Below are 14,662 nucleotides of genomic sequence, written 5' to 3'. Positions count from 1 at the left end.
GTCCTCATGTTGTGACAGCCTCTCAAAGATGTTGATAATCACCTTCTCTTATTTTCTTCACAACAAGCACTTTGTAAGGTAGGTGAGGTTGAGAAAGTTCTTGAGAGATCTGTGACTGCCCCAAGGCCACCCAACTGGCTTCACAGGAAGGGGTGAGGAATCAGACACAATTCTCCAGATTGGAGTCAGCTGTTCTTAACCACTCCAGCATGCTGGCTCTAAGGTGCTGGTCAGTGTTCTCATATGGACCTGACATGAGAGGGGAATGAGTTTTGGCTTCAGACAGGCAGTAACATGTGACCTGGAGAAAGAGTGGGTTTGTCTGTGCCTAGCAACTTCTGGCAGTGGCTCAGGCTGCTTAGTTTCAGATCCCTCATGGCTAGGGACTCATATGTAGACTGGCTGTATGCTGATAGGCTTTGGTATCAGTAATCAGAATGGGACTGTGTGGATCATTTGAGATCTTAATTCAGTATTGTTTTGAAAAATCCAAGGTGTAAGATTTTTGGCTGAAATTATGCTGGAATATCTCAAGTTACCTGACCTGGTGGAATGAGCTCCCAGGAAAGCTGAGAGCCCTGGTGGAACTTTCACAGTTCCGCAGGGCCTGCAAAACAGAGCTCTTCCGCCAGGTCTTTGGTTGAGCCAGGCAGGTCATCGGGCTACCCCTGTTGTTTCCAGAGGCATTAGCCAATAAACCTGTAGAGCCAGGGAAGGGAATCTATTTTATTGCCACCAAGGGAGGGTTTTTATCTGGTTTTATGACTGTTTTATGGGGATTTTATTGTGGGACAGGAACCCCTGTGTGGGAGGGGTGGGCTATAAATGGAATAATACATTTAAAAAAATAAATAAACATTAGTGAAGAAATCCACTCTTATAAGTAACTGGGAGTTACATTCCAATGTTCACTCTCTTGGGCTTTGCATGCTAAAGAGATAACCATGAAAACACTTGTTATTTATTGCCATCAGGATCAACTACAAGATGTACCAAGATACAGATTCATGGTTAACACTGGCTTTATGAAAAGCTTTTTGAATGTTGAACCTGTTTAAGTATGCCTCGCAATATACTATTGATTAGTAATTTGTGCATTTTGTAACAAACTTTAAACACCCATTAAGGAGATACACGTACGCACACACACTTGGCATACTATGCTGTGTTTTATGCAATGCTTTTAGTCTGCCATCTACTGGCCAATTGTTGTATTGTTTATAATGGGAATGTGACAGTGTTGAATTAATTTCACCATAAAATTAAAAAGTAGGCATTGATGCCAAAATTCTGCTCTATTTTGTTAATTTTTTAACATTATAAAGCCTCTTATGTGCCATTTCAGAGGTTTAAATTAAGAGGGTGAAAGGATGGGAAAGCCGTAGATCTTCAAGAACGAAGAAAATAGATAAATGAGCTGCTCAGACAGGAAGAGAAAAATGGAGGTAAAATCCTGCATCCAGGGGAGGGAAGTGGGCAAGGTCATCATAGCTTGCACCAGAACATTGCCTATGAGAACAAATTTTTTCCAGTGGTTGCTACATACTAAAAATGTTATGAGAATAAACATGTTATCCATTGTAATAATGTTGGACTATTGGCTAATTGTTGGAAATATATGTTTTTATAACCCAGAAGAATATGTCCAAACAGCCCATCCTAAAATTCATCATGTTGTTTAGAAATTGCAGACTTATCCAGTTGGCAGTCTTCAGGTTTGCTTTTCAAAAAAGGGGGCAATGTTACTTTTATTTTTAATTGCATTTGAGAAGCAAGATTGCAATTCAACAGTGGCCACTCTGATATAATGTAGAACATTTGATCCATGTGTTATGAACTAGCTTGGTGGACCTTGGGAAGTCCTGTTAGAGCTGTTCACATGGAGAAGTTCTATCAGAGCTCTCTCAACCTTACCTACCTAAAAGATGTATGTTATGAGAGGAGGAGGAGGAGGAGGAAGTTCTTATATGCTGCTTTTCTCTACCCGGAGTCTCAAAGCACCTTACAGTTGCCTACCCTTTCCTCTCCCCAAAACAGACACCCTGTAATGTGGGTGAGGCTGAGAGAGCCCTTATAGCACTGCTCAGAACAGCTTTATCAGCACCCTGGTGAGCTCAAGGTCACCCAGCTGGCTGCATGTGGGGGATTGCAGAATCGAATCCGGCTCGCCAGATTAGAAGTCCACACTCCTAACCACTACACCAAGCTGGCTCTCAACTGGAAGGCAATTGTAAACTTCTTGGATATTCCTTTGTGTGGTGAAAAGTGGGATATAAATTCTTCTCTTCCTCCTTCTCCTCCAAGCCAACAAAGGGTTACTCTTGATTACAACAACAGTCTATTCAATTCACCACATATATTCAAAGGTCAGTATTAAAAGCTTGTGAGAAGGCCAGTTACATAGGGCATTTTCAAACCTAAAATAAGATTGATAATTAGTTCTCTTAGAATTTGCTCTGTGGAGTCTAACATCAAACAGAGTGAGGTGCTATATATTAAAGAAAGACACTGAGGATTTTAGGAAATGACAAAATGGGTGGGTAGAGTTTGCGTCATTGCCATGCTATGCTTAAGGAGCAGGACCATTATTTATAACTCCGATGCAAAGCCCTGGGAGCGCTCATTACATGAATCAGACTTAGCTTGACTTCCTAAAGAGTGTAATCACATGTACCCTTTCGCCATAAGTGAGTTTTGGATGTCTACATATCCTAGAAACGAATGAATGGGAAGTCATTTTATAGCATTTGGTTTCAATTATCCCAGCAGCTCAACAGTAGCAAATGAACTTGATAAGCTCCAAAAATGGAGCTGCAAATCATTATACTCTCCTTCCTTGGGGAAGCTGTTCCTTGCCATAAGAACGTCTTTTCAACACAATTAGAAGGAAGAGTTTTAACCAAATCACCCAGCTAACCATGCACACTTCCCTTTTCAGGACAGTGTGACAATCTTCTGCCCCCCAAATTTCCTGCCATTGCAAATTTTGAGACCACAGGCTTATAAATTCAAAAAACAGCCAATGAAGAGTTCAGCCAATGAAGAGTTACATTCATGCAGAGAATGGCCAGGAGGAAGCTGTGGGTTTCTGCCAACACTTTTCTCCCCAGAGGGGGACCTAAAGTGGCTTACAGCAACCTTCTCGCCTCCATTATACCCTCACAACCTCTCTGTATGGGAGGTTGGGCTGAGAAAGAAGGGTGACCCTGGTCAGCCAGTGACTTCCATTGCTGAGGGAGGAATTCCAGCCTGTGCTTCACACAGCCTACTGTAGCGCTGTAGACCCTCCACCAGGCCAGCTCTCCAAAGGGGAAGCTGGGCGTCTAATCTAAATGCAGGCCGCTGAACAAACTGATTTTGTTTCCTCAGTGAACCCATGAAACTGCCTTACCCAGACCATTGGTCTGGCAAGGTCAGGGCTTTGGCTGGCAGTGGCTCTGCCAGGCCTTAAGTGGGGGTATGGGCTGGGGCTGTGGGTTCCCAGGTCACCTGGGAAATGAGCACCTGTGGCACGCTGGGCAGGGGCCAGGGCTCCATCGGGGCTGGAGCAAGAGAAGTGCCAATGCCCAGGCCTAGTTTCAAAGCAGTTCCTTCTTCTGCCACTCCTGGATGCTGCGAGAAAGTGGTTGTCTCACCCGCCCCTCCACTTGCTGCCTTTCCTATTGCCCTGTCCTTTCCCAACCACCCCTGGGTCCTGTTCACTTTAGCCTGCTCTAGCATGTAGACCTGCCCCCATGCCTCCAGCCCTTGCCCTCATAAGGCATCCTGCCAGACGCCTCTTAAACCGAGGGCATTCCTTCCCCTCTGACTGCTGCTGACACAACTAAACAGCATTGCCCCACATTGTGAAGGTTGGGCCTCACCCAGTCTAGGGTGTACTTCCTTCACCATGGTGGTGTAGCCAATCTCACCCCATGGTTCTTGCTGCCCTGATAGTCTTGGGGGAGGGGCTGCCCAGACCTGGATTCATAAGAGGTCTTTCAAGAAGGAGAAGGAGAAGGAGGAGAAGGAAGAGAAGAAGAAGAAAAAGTTCTTATATGCCGCTTTTCTCTACCTGAAGGAGGCTCAAAGTGGCTTACAATCTCCTTCCCTTTCCTCTCAGACACCTTGTGGGGTGGGTGAGGCTGAGAAAGCCCTGATATCACTGCTCGGTCAGAACAGTTTTATCAGTGCCGTGGCGAGCCCAAGGTCACTCAGCTGGCTGCATGTGGGGGAGCGCAGAATCGAACCTGGCATGCCAGATTAAAAGTCAACACACCTAACCACTACACCAAACTGGCTCTACCATCATGGTGTTGAGTGTGGTGGACTCTAATCTAGAAAACTGGGTTTGATTCCCCAGTCCTCCTCCACGTGCAGCCAGCTGGGTGACCTTGGGCCAGTCCCAGTTCCCTTAGAGCTCTCTCAGTCCCACCTACCTCACAGGCTGCCTGTTGTGGGGAGAGGAAGGGCTGTTTTGGGACTCCTTCGGGCAGTTCTTCTTCTACCTGAGTGGTGTTTTGTTTTTAAACGGAAGATGCTGGGTAATGAAGCATGCTAAGTGAGATACCCTGGCATTCAGCCACAGCACTTCTTCCTGCAAACCAAGATCTTAAACTGGAATTAAAATGAGATTTATTGCAATATGCCAAGCATCATGAATGTCTTCCTGGAGCAAGAGGCCTTCAGCCATACTGCAAGCATGAAGGAAAGCAGGCGGGTGCATGAGAACAAACTATGTTCATAGCCATCATGGACAAACCTTCGGGTGTCATGATGACATATGAATGCCATGATGATGTATGAATATGGCCATCAACAACTGAAATAATTGGGCCTGAGCCATGGAGCTGTCCAAGGTCCTTCAGCTGATGTCTAACTGGACAGGGAAAATAGCCAAACATCTCCTTGGTATGATTGGTCACTCACTTGTGGTTTTGACCTGCCACATACACATCAGAGGCCAATCCTGCTTGTTTGGTGAGCTAGTCTAGGTCTTCCTTTCTGAAATCTGTAGCAGAGGAAGGGCCTCGTATCTGGCTGCTAGGACTATACCTTCTTCCACAATAGATATAACTCAGAGTTGACATTTTTCTAAACTCTATGTAACTGCTCTTTCTTCTGTGTTAGTCAATATCTTTTGAATATATTTAGAAAGACAGAACAGAACCATTTTTTTTTAAATTAGAAGAACTCCTAAGCCTAACAATATGTTTGACTGATGAGAGTGCTACTTCCTTCTTCATAAGGAATGGTCATGGGATAGTCTTCCTGTTAGGAATGTTAAAGTCAGAAAGTCCACCAAATAATTATAATCTCCACACAAAAGACTGAAATCAGTTTTAATCACCTGAATATGGTTAAAATAACAAAATAAAGTCACAATATTACAGAACACTTTTGAATAACAAGCTGAAGATCCATGGTATCGTTCCCAGTACAGTTTTTCGCATTTTGCTTGCTGTCCATATTCACTAGGAGTGATTTTTTAAACATTGTGTATTGTAATTTTCACACACACACACATATATAAATATTTCAAAGGAGATACAACTTATAGTTACAACTTGCAATAATTGTCTTATCCCCCATTTATTTCCATTTATTTCCCAAATAAAGAAAGCTGTAGGACACAATGCCCTCTGCTGTTCTTGAATTGGATAACATGGTGGTTCAAAAGTTTTACTCTCCTGTTTTGATTGTGGCTTTTAATAATGAATGTATGAGGACTGGAATAATGAGTTAGCATTGTTTTCAATTATTGGAGCTCTTCACAAAAATAACCATTAGGAGTGATTTTAGAGACAAAACAAAATCAAGAAGCGTCTGGAATATCCAGCTGAGTTTAAATGTCCTGTGCGAATTGGCAGTAGATATCATAAGTGCTATAACTATTTTATTTATTTATTTATCATACTTATATACCGCCCTCCCCGGAGGCTCAGGTTAGACAGCTTAGACATGGGAGCGAACTAGTGGTTTATTAATATTGCTAAAATGCCTTATGATATATTCATTTAAAAACTATGTGCACATAGATGTATATGTGCAATTTTGAAAATTATAAATCTTAAAAACGTTCTCTAAAGAATGATGGGTGGGTGGGTGCAATGTGTTAGGAAGAAGTTAAAACCACACCCAATGGCTGGAGAAAAAAGGAACAAGGTACAAGGCTGAGAATGTTGTTAGATCTAGATCCCTACAGATTTTGCCAAATGCTTAGTCAGAGAATGTTACCGATAAAAAATAAGAGTCTCATGTTATCTTTAAGACTAATACTGCCATTTCAACCCATTGCCTCCCCACATATTAATCCTTGAAGGAGCAGTTCTAGTTACTGCAGAAATTAGCACACTATTGCTGTCATTCCTCATGATCTGGCTAGAGCAGTAGGTGAGTCTGCATTGGATAATTTTGGGTAACAACCTCCTCCAGTGCATTTTTTTCACTAGATATGATTTATGTTTGGAAAACATTTAAAAAGGCGATAATCCTTTGATTCAACCCTTTGCAGAAAAACAGCATTCAGAGAACAGTTTTAAGTTTGTGGCTCTGAAGGTATTGCAAAGGAAAAAGTTTGATTGCAGGGACTTTCAACATCTGCCTCTCCAGGAAGAATGTCACTACATTGAGAAACTTTCAACTTTACACCCACATGGACTCAGTCAATCTTGGGAAATCAGTGCCTTCAAATAATGTAATTCTTTGGTCATTGGCAATTGAGTTTTAGTGCAAACAATTATTGTAACCACAGACACTATGAATGAACCTGTTCCATGACAATTATAGCTTCTGTCTCCTTGGTAGATATATTTGTGAATATTTTTCTCTGAATATTTTCCTCTGGATTATTTTCACTGCATATCAAGACTCAAGCAGGAAATAAACAAGACTTCTTTGATTACTTATGCTTTATTGTATACATAGGTATTGACCATGCATAGATTGTTGGTTCTTTTCTCATATACTGTTGTTGTGTACTCCTGTGCTATTCCTATGGATATTGAAAGAGACACCTAAGGAAGTTCCTGGTTATATAAGAAGCTGTTCGTTACAAATAACTAGGAACTTAAATAACACCCCTGTTCTATCCCAATGGCTTAGTAATTGCAAAATGTATGTACATGTTAACAGAGAAGACTTGGGTGGCAGTCCAAGAAGTTTCCTTTTTATTCATGATGAAAAACATGACTTTGGTTCAAGATCTGTCTGGGAATGTGGCAGCCCCACCTAGTGGAGAAGGTTGGCTAGAGCATAGAGATGTTAGCCTGAAGGGAGTTTCTATAATGGCAACGATTTAAAGAGAAATTTGCATTTCTGTACCTCACATGGCACATAAGGGAGGGAATAACTATTCCACTGATAATACAATCTTGTGCAAATGTAAAGTAAGAGCCAGATGACTCAGCAGAAGTTACTTCTACCATGTCTGAGATTGCGTTACGACTCTTTTAAACAAAAAAGAGCAGCACATATAACTTTTTTTTGCTGCCAAATCATGAGTGACTTATCCTGAACCCATAGGGTTATCAAGGCAAATGAGTGACTTATGCCGAATCCATAGGGTTATCAAGGCAAGTGAGTGACTTATGCCGAACCCATAGGGTTATCAAGGCAAGTGAGTGACTTAGCCGAACCCGTAGGGTTATCAAGGCAAGTGAGTGACTTAGCCGAACCCGTAGGGTTATCAAGGCAAGTGAGTGACTTAGCCGAACCCGTAGGGTTATCAAGGCAAGTGAATGACTTATGCCGAACCCGTAGGGTTATCAAGGTAAGTGAGTGACTTATGCTGAACCCGTAGGGTTATCAAGGCAAGTGAATGACTTATGCTGAACCCATAGGCTTTTCAAGGCAATGGTTTGCCATTGACTGCCTCTGCATAGCAACCCTGTTTTTCCTTATTGGTCTCCCATCCAAATACTAACCATACTTAGCTTCCAAGATCTAACAAGATTGGGCTAGCCTGGGCTCCTCAGGTGAGGAATGTACCTATCACTGGCTTGCCAGTGGGGAGGGATTCAAGATAATGGAGTTGCCCCAGGCCATGCTGAGGCTTGTATGGATTGTCCCACTGCTGTGCCGCAATCCCAGAGCCCCTTCTTCCTCTAACTGAAATAGGAATCCCACATCCCAAGCATTCCTGGGGAGGAACCACATCCTAATGCATCAAGTCAGAGGAGTATCGAAGTCACGGTCGAATATTTCTCAGTCAGTGGGGTCCATTCCTACATTTGTATTTCCTGTATTATAGGAGAGTATTTTAAGGCAGTGTATTTCTTTAGCTAGTGAAAACACTGTCAGGGTTAAGCTTCATCAGTCTGGAAATGCTGTGCCCAATTTAGTTATTTTAATGGCTATGTCAGATGCATTTAGAGATGGGAGAGAAAAACAAGCTCTGCCTTTTCTCTAACTCTATCTTTTCCTTTGTAATCATAGCCAGGAAACGAGTGTGAATACCCTTCCCCCCCCCCTCCTGAATCAATCTACCGGTGCTGCAGATAAAATACCAAGGAGCTTTGTTGAGAGCCTAATTGTATTCACGTTCATCGTGAGCTGCTGGCAGCCTATATTTTGCTTTTGAGGGTGGATGGGGAAACCCAACATTTTTTTCCAACATAAAATTAATGATGCCCCCCCCAAAAAAATGCAAACCCAATTACTGTCCCAGCAATGAACAAGTTCTTAAAATCCTAGCAGTGGAGAGATCTTATAGGCCATCTAGTACAACTTCCTGCAATCCAAAGAGCCAGCTTGGTGTAGTGGTTAGGAGTGCGGACTTCTAATCTGGCGAGCCGGGTTTGAATCTGTGCTCCCCCACATGCAATATGCTGTGTGATCTTGGGCTCGCCCCAGCACTGAGAAAACTCACAGGGTGTCTGTTGCGGGAAGAGGAAAGGGAAGGCGATTGTAAGCCACTTTGAGCCTCCCTTGGGTAGAGAAAAAGCGGCATATAAGAACCAACTCTTCTTCTTCTTCAAAGCTAGAGCATCCTATCAGATGCCAGCATGTAGTTAAGAGCGGTGGCCTCTAATCTGAGGAACCAGGTTTGATTCTCCGCTCCTCCACATGAAGCCACTGGATGACCTTGGGCCAGTCTCAGTTCTCTTAGAGCTCTTTCAGACCCACCTACCTCACAGGGTGTCCGTTGTGGGTAGAGGAAGGGAAGTCGATTGTAAGCCATTTTGGGATTCCTTCGGGTAGTGAAAAGCAGGATATAAAGAACAGCTCTTCTTCAGATCTCCAACCTGGGAAATTGACTGTAGCATTTAACTGAGCCCTGCCTTCCTGTGACTTATGCCCATCAGATCCCTTCTCATTCTCTGGAGCAGCAGAGAACAATGGCTTGCTCTCTCCCATGCACTAGGCAGGTGTGATCACCTCACCTCTTTCAGAGGCTACACCTCCCCAGCTCCTTCATCTTTTCCTCATAGGTCTTTGTTTCCACATCCCCCACAATTACCTTTTGTTTTGCCCTTCTCTCAACCTGTTCCAGCTGGCTGGCCTTCTTAAAATGCGATACCTTGCAAAGGAGGTCTGACTAGCAGGGAAGAACGCAGCTTGTACATCTCATTTTGGATATCATGCTTCTACTCAATGCAGCCTGAATCTGCACTAGCCTTTTTGGCAGCCCGGACACGCTCCCGAATCAGTCTGCGGTTTTCAAGATGCAATCTAGAGATCCTTTTTGACAGGTCATCCTGCTAAGCCTGCCAGGCCTTTGTGTCTCCATTTTACTTTGCATTTGTCTCTGTTGAAATTCATTTGGCCCATTTTTGCTCAGCTTTCAAACCAATCAAGATCTAAATTCTACGTCTTTCTACGGAGGCACTAGATGTTCTTCCCAGGTTTTTATCTCCTGCAAAATTGACCTGGGATTCTCCCCACCACTTTACCCAGCATAGTTGTTGGAAATGTTGCCACCAGGACAGAACCTTTAGCCCCACACTTGAGACCCTCTTCCAGACTGACGATGAAGAAGAGCTGAGTTTGCATACTTTGCTTTTCATTACTAGAAGGACCCACAAGGTGGCTTACAAACACCTTTCCCTTCCTCTCCCCACAACAGACACCCTGTGAGGCAGGTGGGGCTGAGAAAGCTCTGTGAGAACTGTTCTGCAAGGCCAGCTCTAAGAGAACTGTGACTGGCTCAAGGGTCTCCTGGCTGGCTACTCTTGTAGGAGTGGGGAATCAAACCCAGTACTGGCCACCATTCTTTAACAACAACAGCAGCAGCAGCAGCAGCAGCAACAGCAACAGCAGCAGCAACAACAACAACAACAACAGGTAGTGGTGGTGGTGGTGGTGGTGGTGGTATAAATTTCTATACTGCCCGCATGGGCTTGGGGTGGTTCACAACAATAAAACCAATTACAATAATAAAATCACAAAATACAGTTAAAAGCCCTATCCCTCACACCCTTCACCCCCTCCGCCAGCTACCCCAGACTGGAGATAACATCAAAATGGGAGGAAGCAAGAAGGAGGAGGCGGAGGGAGACCAATAAAACCTCGGATTACCCTGAACCATAGGCCTGGCAGAAGAGTACCATTTTACAGGCCCTGTGGAACTTTGACAGCTCTTTTGGGGCCGAGATCTCAGATGACAACCCACTCCACCAGGCTTATGAAGTGCCCTGGATGAGCTCTCTGAGAATGGCTCTCCAGCCAGCGATGAATTCACCTCGTGGTACTCCTAGCCTGCATTCACAGCAGAAGCCACTCAGGGGGGGCTGTTCTATAAAACAGTGGTCCCCAACCCACGGGCCGCGGCCCGGTGCCGGGCCGTGAAGGCCTTGGCGCCGGGCTGCGGCTCCTTCTTCCCTCTCCCCCCCAAAGCGAGAAGCTTGCCTGGCCGCAAGCAAATCGGCCGCCAAAGCAGCCAAAGCGGCCGATTAGCTCGCGGCCCGGCAAGCTTCTTGTTTCGGGAGGGGAGGGAAGAGAAGCTTGCCGAGCCGCAAGCTAATCGGCCACTTTAGCGACTGATTTGCTGGCGGCCCGGAGGGGCCGGGAGGGGGAGCCGCAGCCGCCGGCATGGCGGCAGCGCAAACGCGCATGCGTGGACTGCCGCGCACGTGCATTTGTACCCCTGCCGAGCGCAAACGCGCATGCGCGGCAGTCCGCGCACGCGCGTTTGCGCTGGGGCTGCCGCGCGTGCACGGCAGTCCTTGCGCGCGCGTTTGCACTGGGGCTGCGGCGCGTGCACAGGCCCCCGAGCCACCCTCTCTCCCCATTCCGCCGCAGCGGTCCGCAGCGTCCAAAAGCTTGCAGACCACTGCTATAAAAGAGCCAACAAGAGGATGGGACCATATTAATATCCCCACTGGTCAAGAATGGCTGTGGTTAGATTGTATTATTAGGCCACTGACACGGTCCAGCTTAGTGAGGACAGAATTCAGCTATCAAAATAAATGTTCACAGCCTCTTCACCAGGAGGAGGAAATTGCCCAAAGGCTAGCCGTCTGGAGACAGACAAGAAATGGCACTTCACAGGGAAGAAGGTGCTGACTTCACTATCCTATTGAATTGTCTTCTTGCTGCCCCCTGCAGAGTCTTCTTCTCTGTACACTAGACTAGGGGTAGTCAACCTGTGGTCCTCTAGATGTCCATGGACTACAATTCCCAAGAGCCCCTGCCAGCATTTGCTGGCAGGGGCTCATGGGAATTGTAGTCCATGGGCATCTGGAGGACCACAGGTTGACTACCCCTGCACTAGACGATGCCTTTTCTAACACTAATTGTCTGATTGCTCAAAGCTCATCATGGAACCTGAAGTAATTCAGGTGCACATAGTGACTCTGACATGCGAAGATTCGTCTAGTTCTTTCTTCTTTCTTTCCTTCCACCTAAGTCTCTGAGAAACCATATAAGGTTACCACTAACTCTGATATTCCCAGAAGAACAGGAAAAGAAAAAAACAACAGGGGAAAACAGGGGAGAGGAAATACAGCTGACAGCACCCGAAAACAGTGACACAGTTGAAGCTGCCAGTCCACCAGCAACGCACAGATCCTCCCTCTGAATTCGGTTAGTATGCTAATGCCCAGTATGTCCTGGGGGACTCTGTCAAAAGCTTTGTTGAAATCAAGATGTAAAATGTCCACTGCATTTTCCTCTAATTGTCTCAGCTTGTTCTCAGCATTCCCCGTTAGTAACCCAGTTTGGGTTCTTTTTAAGAGCAATAAATTTAATCTGGCTGGTTTTATTCTTGACAAATCCATGCTGGTTTCTTCTTGCCATTGCATCGTTTTTAAGATGCTTACCGACTGATTGCTTCACAATTCATCTTGTATCTTCTCAGATGTCAAAGTCAGCAGAAACCTGTTTGTCCTTCCCCATCTCTTCACGTTTCCACTTTTGGAACATTTTGTACTCTTTTTTATTGTTTGCCTCTTTCCAGGCCAGCTGCAACTCCCTTGTTAGCCAGGATTTCCCATAGAAGGTGGATGTTCTGACATCGAGTTCATTTTGTACCCTGGAATCCAGTCCCTCTGATCCTGAAGACTTGTACTAATTTAAAGTAAAAATATAGGTTGCACTGCATTGCTTTCTTTTTGTGGCCCAATAAAATCAGAGTCCAGTTGCACCTTTAAGACCAACAAAGATGGTGGACTAGGTGCTACTGGACTCTGATTTTATCGTGCTACTTCAGACCAACACGGCTACTCATTTGAATCTATTTTTGTGACCCATTAACATTTTACCATGTCATGAATCTGCCCTGGGTCTATGTGTGCCTGTGTGCGTGTTGTCTGTGTGCATGTAAAACCCATGTAAAAACTGTGTGCATGTAAAAACTCTTTGGGTGAACACCCCAAGTTAGAAATCCAACCTCCTGTGTTACAAGTGACTTGGGGGGCACTAGTAAAAGCTGCCTCTGAGCAGGTGCAAAAGTCAGAGTTTCCTAGTTACTCCAGCCTGTCCCTTATACACGCGTACAAACACACGGTTTGGGCCCTGTGTATGTAAGGGACTGCCTGTCTGAATGTGACCCCCAGAGAGTGCTTCAGTCAGCTACGGCAAACCGACTGGTAGTTCCTGGCTGCAAAGAAGTGTGTCTGGCCTCGGCCACAGTCAGGCTCTTTTTGGCCCTGGCCCCTGCCTAGTGGCACAAGCTCCCAGAGGACATCAGGGCCCTGACAGAACTGACACATTTTCGCAGGGCCCGCAAGAGGGAGCTCTTCTGCCAGGCTTTTGGTTGAGGCCAGTATGGATAACCCACAAACACAACAGCTATGGGCCTTTCCTGTTCTTTGCCCGCTGCTTATTTCTCCCTTCCTTCTTGAGCAGAAAGAATAGAACTTTTATGACAGCTGGCTGTTTAATGGACAGCTCGTCCAAATGGTTTTAATATTTGGTTGACTGGTAATTGATGATTTTAACTATAGATATTGATGTAAACTTCCCCAAGATGACTGGCTCGAAAGGGGCAGTCTATGAATTAATTGATTGATTATGGCACACAAAGAGGACTGATTCACTTTCTAAACCTCGCAGTTGCACAAATTTGGAGTATTTGTGGATCATGTCCAAGCTCAGTAGTGGTGCAGTTTCATATTAGAAAAGGAAAAATTTGCTTCTTGAATGTCTCAGGCAAAGTTGGTCTCAAGCTGGTTAGCCTATGGATTGAGCTCCCAGAAGAGTTCAGGGCCCTGCAGGGCCTAAATCAGTTCTGTGGGGCCTGTAAAATGGAGCTATTCCACCACCCAGCCCCCCAATTTGGGATTTTAATCAGCCCATGAGTTATAGAAATCTGGAATGTTTTACAATGTTAATCTTGTATATGTTTTAATGGGGTTACCCACCCTAAGCATTGGAAGGGCAGGATATAAATTAATAATATGATCCTGTCATCTATAATCCTTCATCCAATCATATGGTAGATGTAGTGTAGCCAGGTGATCTGAGGATTGCCTGGCAGCCAGGGAAGGGATGTTTGGAGGTGGTTTTCCATTTTCTGCCTCCATGTCATGACCCTTAGGAGTTCCTTGGAGGAACTACCACCCAAATCCTTGGAGGTCTCCCATTCAAATACCAGCAAGGGTCAGCCCTGCTTGGCTTGCCTGTCCTGTCCTGTCCAGGTGGGGGCTGATCCTGACAAAGCAGAGCAGAAGCAGAGTTGGTTCTTATATGCCGCTTTTCTCTACCCGAAGGAGGCTTAAAGCAGCTTACAATCGCCTACCCTTTCCTCTCCCCACAACAGACACCCTGTGAGGTGGGTGAGGCTGAGAGAGCGCTGATAACACTGCTCGGTCAGAACAGCTTTATCAGTGCCATGGGGAGCCCAGGGTCACCCAGTTGGCTGCACGTGTGGGAGTGTGGAATTGAACCCAGCTTGCCAGATTAGAAGTCCACACTCCTAACCACTACACCAAACTGGCTAAGATGCTTCTTAGCAGCGCTAAAAAAATTCAAGTAATATTACCTCTGTTACAAATGCCGGAACCTAAAACAAAGTGAAAAGACTTCTCTGTTTATCACAATTTCCACCCTACGCCCTGCTAGAAGAATCTTGTCTTTGGTGCTAATTGAACCTGCAGTCCAGATATTTTGACATCAAAAACTAACAGAATTTCCCAAGGTGGAAAATTTGACAGGACATCACCAGACATAAAAGCACTCTGTATCCCTGCAATGGACATAGAGCTAAATCTTCCTATCAGCAAAGGAGTATAATACATTGAAA

The sequence above is a fragment of the Paroedura picta genome, chromosome 9 (genome assembly GCF_049243985.1).
Source record: "Paroedura picta isolate Pp20150507F chromosome 9, Ppicta_v3.0, whole genome shotgun sequence".
NCBI classification, from domain to species: domain Eukaryota; kingdom Metazoa; phylum Chordata; class Lepidosauria; order Squamata; family Gekkonidae; genus Paroedura; species Paroedura picta.
This window is presented reverse-complemented; position numbering follows the sequence as displayed.